The sequence below is a fragment of the Muscardinus avellanarius genome, assembly GCF_963383645.1.
Source record: "Muscardinus avellanarius genome assembly, chromosome: 10".
Taxonomy (NCBI): Eukaryota; Metazoa; Chordata; class Mammalia; order Rodentia; family Gliridae; genus Muscardinus; species Muscardinus avellanarius.
The window spans coordinates 94,907,199-94,914,777 of NC_137796.1; positions in this window are offsets into that span (position 1 = coordinate 94,907,199).

Below are 7,579 nucleotides of genomic sequence, written 5' to 3' on the forward strand. Positions count from 1 at the left end.
ATGATTCTGATGAGATTAGCAATTAAATTGGTGGAATCAGTAGAGTAGATGGTCCTTCCTAATGTCATGGTGCACCATCTACTGCATTGACATTGAGGACTTGAAGAGAAAACTCAGTAGAGGAAGGGAGAGTCTGATTTTTCTGCCTATCAGTTCTCCTGGGACTTGGACAAGTATTACACCACTAGCTTTCTTCCAGCTTGCAGACAGCAGACCATGGGCTGCTGAGCCTCCAGAATCAGGTGGGTCTCTTTCTTTCTTTTCTTTCTTTCTTTCTTTCTTTCTTTCTTTCTTTCTTTCTTTCTTTCTTTCTCTCTCTCTCTCTCTCTCTCTCTCTCTCTCTCCCTCTTTCTTTTTTCTTTTATTTCTCTTTCTTTGTCTCTCTCTTTTTCCTTTCTTTCTTTCCTTCCCTCCCTTCCTTCTTTATTTTATTTTTGTGTTAGGTATTGAACCCAGGAGCACTCTACCTCTGAGCTACACCCCCAGCCCTATTTTTATTTTTATTTTGAAACAGGCTCTAAGTTGCTGTGGCTGATCTTGAACTTGTGAACCTCATGTGTCAGCCAAGTACTGGTATCACAGGTAATGGGTCATCATGTCTGGTGACCCATTTCTTTTTTTTTTTTTTTTTTTTTTGGTGGTACTGGGGTTCCTGGAAGCCCTTCCACCTCCGGGCTACACTCTCAGACCTATTTTATATTTTTATTTGGAAACAGGGTCTCCTAAGCCAGCACGCGCAGCTGGCTTCGAACCTGCGTGATCCTCCTGTCTCTTCCTCCCAAGCGCGGGATTACAAGCGTGCGCCACCACGCCCGGCGACCCATTTCTTATAATAAATCCCTACACTCCTGTTCTTCTCTTTTATTTAATTAATTAACTAATTAATCAATTTTTGAAGTACTGGGGATTGAACCCAGGGAGATCTACCTCCCAGATATATCCCGAGCCCTATTTTTTATTCCTTATTTTGAAACGGGGTCTCACTACATTGCTGAGGGCCTCACAAAGTAGCTGAGGCTGGCTGTGGACCTGAGACCCTCCTGTCTCAGCCTCTCAGGTACTGGGATTGCGATTACAAGCCTGCACCACCATACTTGGCCATCTTCTTTTCCTTTGGAGAACCAATTACTTGCAGCATGCTCATCCCTCAAATCTCTTTTTCAGTCGGCTTGTCTTTTTCCCCCTGCCTTGTCCTTTCTCTCTGGGTTGAACTTTTAAATTAATTCCTTTGATTCACTAACTTGATTTTTCACTTTATCTCTTTTTGTTGGTATAATTACACATAATAGTAGAATTTATTGTGGCATGTTTATACATGCACACAACTTAATCTGATGAATTTCACTGACTTGGCTTTATGGAGCAATTCTCTTCTAACACTGCGTCTACTGCCGTGTGTGTGTGCGTGTGTGTGTGCGTGCGTGTGTGTGCGTGTGTGTGTATTTCCATCCCCACAATATCCTTACACACTAGGATTATTTTATTAAAATTGCTTTAGAGCCTCATGTGGTGGAGTATGCCTGTAATATCGGTACTTGGGAGGCTGAGACAGAAAGATTGCAGGTTTGAGGCCAGCCTCAACAACTTAGCAAGACCTTGAGCAATGTAGTGGAAATCCCATTTCAAAATTTAAAAAAATAATAAAAAGTGCTGGGAGTAAGTAGAATGTGTTTATCCCCAGTACAAAAAATATTTTATAGATTCAATAACCGCAAACATTGTGAAAACTACAATTAGCCATTTTCCCCCCAATAAATGTTGCCCGGTGAGCAGTAAGAGTGACTTACCCAGGGACATTTGCTCCACTTCGTCCTATCAGTATCCTTTCAACCTGCTAGATCTTTGCATATTTCCAGCCATTATTCTCTGTTTGCCCATTTTTTACTGAAGGAGGCCAATGTTTGTTCAACATTGGGTGTTAAGATGAGTTAAACAGTCTGTTTAAATATTTTGGGGCTAGACAAAGAAAGGAGGGAAAAGTTTATGTTTACTGTACCTTTGCTTTGCCCTGTTAAAGAGTCAGCTACTGGTGGCAAATGTGTGAGGTATTTCTCCTTTGTGCCAAAAGTCCTCTTGTGACCTTCATGTTTGTTGTAGGGGGGCAACGAGGCCTTTCTTTCTTTCTTTCTTTCTTTCTTTCTTTCTTTCTTTCTTTCTTTCTTTCTTTCTTTCTCTTTCTCCTTCCTTCCTTCCTTCCTTCCTTCCTTCCTTCCTTCCTTCCGTACTGGGTATTGAAACCAAGGCTCTTCTATCTCTGAGCTACGCTATCAGTCTTTTTTATTTTGAAGCAAAGACTTGCTAAGTTGCTGTGGCTCTCACTGAATTCCTGAGGCTGGCCTCAGATTTGTGATTCTCCTGTCTCAGCTCCCAAGTACTGGGATCACAGGCGTGCACCACTATATCCAGCCAATGAGATCTTCTTTGACGAGCTCAGCTGGTCTTATAAGGGTGATGCCTGGGGGTGACCCAGTTGCTCCTAGCACAGCTCCTGACTCAAGGAGTCATTTGTGGGTACTGTGACAGGCTCAAGCTTTGCTTCCCCATAAACCGTACCTGTGGCCTGGCACAGATCAGAAGGACTTTGTGTCCCTTCTGCTTCTTCTTTCATTGGGATTTTCTCTTGTTTGGAATAAATCATGGCTTTGCAGTTCCTACGCTCAACCTGACTTAAATTCAGTGTATGTTGCAGAAACTCCTGATGTTTCTTGATTGCTGTAAGTGGGTTGCCTCATCCTTGTTCACTTGACTGACCACATGGTGCCTCCGGCCTGAGCTTGAGCCCTACTTCCTCCAGGAAGCATTCCAGGAAGATCCCCCACGGAGAAGCCCAGTGCTAAACACTTAGAAATGTTTTCATTCTGAGTGGGGCATGGTGGTACAGACTAGTAATCCCAGTACTGAGACGGGAGCATTGCAGATTCAAAGCTAGCCTCAGCAATTTAGCGAGACCCTGTTTCCAAATAAAAAATAAAATAGACTGTGGGTGTAGCCCAGAAGGTAGAAGGCCCCTGGGTCTCATCCCCAGTAACTAACACACACACACACACACACACACACACACACACACACACACACACAGAAATTCTTGTAGCATTCTGCCTGGGTGGAACTTATCATCTAGAAAACCAGCTCTGCTTACTGATCTCTCTCCCTGTAGACTGTAGTCTGTGGAACATGGGAAGCACCCCTTCATCCACTTAAAAGATATTTGTGGGAGCCAGACACAGTGGTGCACACCAGTAATTCTAGTACTTGGGAGGCTGAGACAGGAGGATCACAGGTTAGAAGCCAGCCTCAGCAACCTAGCAAGACCATCTTTCAAAAAAATTAAAAAATAAATTTTTAAAAAAGGAAGCAGGATGTGGTGGTGCACACTTATAATCCCAGCATTTGAGAGGCTGAGACAGGAGGATTGTGGTTCAAGGACAGTCTCAGCTGCTTAGTGACACTTTCTGCAACTTAGTAAAACCCTGTTTCCAAATAAAAGAAAAAAATAGGTCGGGGGGGGGGTGTGGCTCAGAGGTAGAATGTCCCTGGGTTCCATCCCCAGTACCGTAAAAAATTAAAATATCCCCAGTACTACAAAAAATTAAAATACATAAATAAATAGATAAATAAATAAATAAAATAAAAAGGAGCTGGGCATGGTGGTCCACGCTTATAATCCCAGCATTCAGGAGGCTGAGACAGGAGGATCGCAATTCGCGGATAGCCTCAGCTACTTAGTGAGGCCCTCTGCGACTCAGTGAGACCCTGTTTCAAAATAAAGAATAAAAAATAGGGCTCGGTATAGCTCAAAGGTAGAATGCCCCTGGGTTCCATCCCCAGTACTGCAAAAAATAAAAAATAAAAAAGTAGAAAGGGCTGGGGGTATAGCTGAGAGTTAGAATGCTTCTGCGTTCTGTATCTCTAATAGAAAACAAAAAGATGTGCATGAGGAACTGAGTTCGTGTGAGACATTGTACTCGTAGAGTTTCTACCTCCTGCTCAGTGACTGTCACCGATTATTTATTGGAAGGATTTATCACCAGCTTCAGGGAACCAAGCCTGAGATGGTGGCTGATGAGAAAATCATGTTGGAAGGCAGCAGGTGGAGTATTGCCACAGGCCTGGGAGCCTGGCCACAGCAACACACTTGGTAGTATAGAAAGAACTGAGCCCTTTCAACTAGCTGGTGCCCCGGGTTGGCCAGTGGTGGGGACTACCCAGAAGGAGAGGGGAAGGGGCAGACCCTCTGCTGCTGTGCTAGGAAACCTCAGCTAGACACAGGGAAGCACTGTGTCTGTGCTTCATGACTCTATGGCCTGAGTTTTTGCACCCATGAGAGCTACTATACAGGAGCGTAGTGAAGTGTTTAAGCCTCTGGACTTTGCAGTCAACCTGAGAGACTCATGAAAGTTACTTAAGTTCCAAAAACCTCTGTTTCCTTTTTCTGCAAAATGAGGAAAAGCCCAGCATCTGTCTCCCAGGGTCAGTGCTAGTGCAACACAGATCATGTGCGTGGTACATTAGCCTGGCATCTGGCACGCAGTGAACGTTTGCTGGTGTTGACAGTTGTTCTTTTCCAGTCTTGCTGATGTTAGCCACTGTGCATCTGGAGTTGGTGAGAAATTTTGTTCTACCTTGGAGGTCTCAGGGCCCCTAGTCTATGCAGACAATTGTTCATGAAAGGCCCTTTCCTGGCCCAGTGCCTTCCCAAACGTATCTGGGTGAGAGCACAGAATAGCTGGCTCTTCTCCAACATGCTCGATATGTAGATGAGGCCTAAGGCTTCTTTCATCCATGGAGAAGGGTGAATCTCAGCAGGAGCTGGTCATATCTAATCACAGTAAAACATCCTAAGTCGAAAGGAATAACCCAGATGCCATGTGAACAAGCGAGGTTTAGCTCTGAGAGAGCTACCCTAGGGACAAAAAGAAGAGGGATATGGACCAAAGGAGGTTTGCAAAGAGCCACCAAAAGGCTCTTTGAGACCTCTATCCCCAAATTTAAAGGGCTACATCATGATTCTTATGATTCTTATTCAATCCATTCGACCAACTCTCTTTGTAGCCTGCCCAGCACTGAAGGCTTGGTGACTAGTTAGTCAGCATTCTGTTACTGTAACAAAATACCTGAGGTAGTGAGTTTATAAAGAGAGAAATGTTATTTTGATGCATAGTTTCAGAAACTCTAGTTCAGAATCTCATGGGTCCATTGCTTTGGGCCTTGACGAGACAGTACATGGTGATGGGGGTGTCAGAGTAAAACCACCCATCTCATGGGCAGAAGGCAAAAAAAAAAAAAAAAAAAAAAAAAGGAGGAGGAAGGGGTAGGGTCCCATAATCCACTCAAGGGGGTGTGCCGATTTCCTAAGGGCTGCCCACAAACTCTACCTCTCAAAGGTTCCACCGGTTTCCAGTAGCACCACCTGAGGACCAAGCCTAATGTACCACATGGGCGTTTGGGGTAAGGAACATTCAGACCCCAACTACACTAGCCTGGTGTGGTGGCGCATGCCTGTAATCCCAATATTTGGGAGGCTGTGACAGGAGGATCACAGGTTCTAAGCCAGCCTCAGCAACTTAGGGAGGCCTTCTACAAATTAGTGAGCCCCTGTTTCAAATTTTAAAACATTTATAAAGGGGCTAGGGTATAGCTCAGAGGTAGAATGCCCCTGGGTTCAATCCCTAGCACCACAATAAATAAATAAATAAATAAATAAATAAATAATAAAAAAGATTTCCACTACACACATACTTAGAACTGGGCATGGTAGCACACTCCTATATTCCTAGTACTTGGGAGGCTGTGACAGGAGGATCACAGGGTGGAAGCTAGCCTCAGCAACTTAGCAAGACCCTCAGGACACAAAAAGACCCTGTTTCAAAATAAAAAATAAAAAAGACTGGCTGAGCCAGGCATGGTGGCACACCCTTGAAATCCCAGTACTTGGGAGGCTGAGACAAGAGGGTCACGGGTTTGGAGACAGCCCCAGCTACTTAGTGAGGCCCTCCACAACTTAATGAGAACCTGTTTCAAAATAGAGAATAAAATAGGGCTGAGGGTGGAGCTTGGAGGCTGAATGCCCCTGGGTTCAATGCTGGGGCACTGCAAAAAAAAAAAAAAAAAAAAAAAAAGACAAAAAAGAAAGGACTGTGTAGCTTAGTGGTAGAATGCCTCTAGCTTCCATCCCTAGTATAAAAGGAAAAAAAAAAGCATACACAGCTTCCCTCATAATGGAGGAAATGCACCGTAACACTCTAAACAGATACCCTTTTTAAGATATTTTTTATCTCCTTTTTTTTCAGTGCTGAGGATAGAACTCAGGGTCTTGGGTATGCTAGGCAAGCACTTTACCTAAACCGTATTCCCAACCCCATAAGACGTACCATTTAAAATAACAACACTTTTTTTTTGTAGTGAGGTAATCCTAGTACTTAGGGGGCTGAGCTAGGAGTATCACAAGATAATAAGTTTGAGACCAACCTCAGCAAATCAGTGAGGCCCTATTTAAAAATAAAAACATTTTTAAGAGCAGTTTTAGGTTCACAGCAAAAGTGAATGGAAGCTACAGAGATGTTCCCTATGCCCTCTGCCTCCACACATGCACAACCTCCCCACTATCCACACCCCAAAACCCATTATCCACACCCCCAAATCCATAGCCATCATTAGGGTTCACTCTGTGTGTGGTACCTGCTATGGGCTAGATACGTGTGTAATGGCACATCTCCACCATTAAAGTATCATAGACAGCAGCTTCTCAGCCATAAATATCCTCTGGCTTTGACTACTACTCTCCCACCCCCAACCCCTGTCCCAGCAACCTCTGATCTTTTTACTGTCAGCATAGTTTTTCTTTTTCCAGAATGTCATTGAGTTGGAATAATCCAGTACATAGTTTTTAGAGATTGGCTTCGTTGACTTACTAATGTGCATTTATATTTCCTCCAAGTCTTTTCATGGCTCGATGACCCAGTTTCTTTTTAGCACTGAATTGTATTCCATTGTCTGCTGTTTATCTGTCCATTCAGCACTGGAGGACATCATGGCAGCTTCCAAGTTTTAGCAATTATGAGGAAAGCTGCTATAAATATCTGTGCTTTCAATTCTAATGGGCCATTTCTGTTTAAAACTACCAAATTGGCAAAAATGGAAAAGTCCAACACTGGGTTGGAAAGGATGTAAGGAAATAGAAACTACAAAATAGGAGACACACACCTGTTGGCCCAGTAGCTCCCCTTCTAGGAATCTGCTGGACAGGTATGCTTACACCTGCACACAGGGAGGTTTGTATGCGGATATTCAGTCAGGCATGGTGGTGCATGCCTGTAATCCCAGTACTTGAGAGGCTGAGGCAGGAGGATCACAGGTTTAACGCCAGCCTCAGCAACTTAGTGAGACCTTGTTTCAAAAAAGGTGGGGCAATCAAGCTGGGGGTGTAGCTCGGAGACAGAATGCCTCTGGGTTCAACCTTTAGCACAGAAGAAAGAAGGAGAAAAAGGAAGAAGAAGAAGAAGAAGAAGAAGAAGAAGAAGAAGAAGAAGAAGAAGAAGAAGGAGGAGGAGGAGGAGGAGGAGGAGGAGGAGGAGGAGGA